The following is a 1,200-nucleotide window of genomic DNA, read 5'->3' as shown; positions in this document are numbered from 1 at the left end:
GAGAGAGACATCATGCTTGGTGGGTGGAAGGACAGAGAAAAAAGAAGAAGACCATCAATGAGAGGGATTGATACAGTGACTGCGGTAATGAGGGTAGGTGTGTCAGAGGTAGTAAAGTCGGCACAACATAAGCAGGTTTCACGGCTATTGTACATGTTGTTTTTGTTGTTATGTGCCATCAAGTCACTTGCAACTCATAGCAAACCTATGTACAAGAGCCCTAAACTCTGCTTTATCCGGTGCCAATCACAGTGCCTCTGACACACCCATCCTGATTACACCAGTCACTGAATCAATCCACCACATAGAGGATCTTCCCTTCCTGTGACATCCCTCTGCACTCCCAAGCATGATGTCCCTCTCCAAAGACCAGTCCCCCCTTAGAACATCTCTAAAGTATGTCAGACGAAGCCCCAGAATCCTTGGCTCAAAGGAGGAGACCGGTTTAACCCTCTCCAGGATGAACCTGTTGGCTTTCTTAACAGTCCATGGTATACTCAACACTCTTCTCCAGCACCACAGCTCAAAGGCATCAATTATCCTTCTATCCTCCCTAGTCATTGCCCAACTCTCTGATGCATAACAAGTGATTGCAAAGACCATGGCCTATATCAGACATACCTTAGTCTCCAGAGTGACAACATTGCTCTTCAGTACTTTGGAGAGGACTCTTATAGCAGACTTTCCCATCACAATACATCTTTTAATTTCCTGGCTACTGTTGCCAATAATGTTGCCTAGGAAATCAAGTTAACTAAAGTTGTTAACAATCTCAATCTCTTCACCACCCTTCCTGATGCTGCCAATTGGTCCAGTGGTGAGAATCTTTGTCTTCTTGATATAGAGCCTCAATCCATATTGAAGGCTGCAGTCCTTGACCCTCGGCAGCAAGAGCTTCAAGCCCTCCTCAGTTTCAGCAAGCAGGGTTGTGTCATCTGCATAACAGAGATTGTTGATAGATTTTCCACCAATTCTGACACCACACTTCTCCTGATAGGGCCCAGCCTTTCAGATAATCTGTTCTGCATACAGGTTGGAAAGGTATGGAGATAGAATACATCCCTGGTATACACCCTTCCCAATTTTGAACCATGCTGTGTTCCCTTGCTCTGTTCTGACGACTGCTTCCTGGTCCAGGTATAAGTTTCACATTAGCACGATCAAGTGTTCTGGGATTCCCATATGTCTCAGAGACAGAAC

The sequence above is a fragment of the Elephantulus edwardii genome, unplaced genomic scaffold, assembly GCF_000299155.1.
Source record: "Elephantulus edwardii isolate Elephantulus edwardi_28Jun2011 unplaced genomic scaffold, EleEdw1.0 scaffold00351, whole genome shotgun sequence".
Taxonomy (NCBI): domain Eukaryota; kingdom Metazoa; phylum Chordata; class Mammalia; order Macroscelidea; family Macroscelididae; genus Elephantulus; species Elephantulus edwardii.
The sequence above is the reverse complement of the archived record's forward strand: the minus strand, read 5'-3'. Positions refer to the sequence as shown.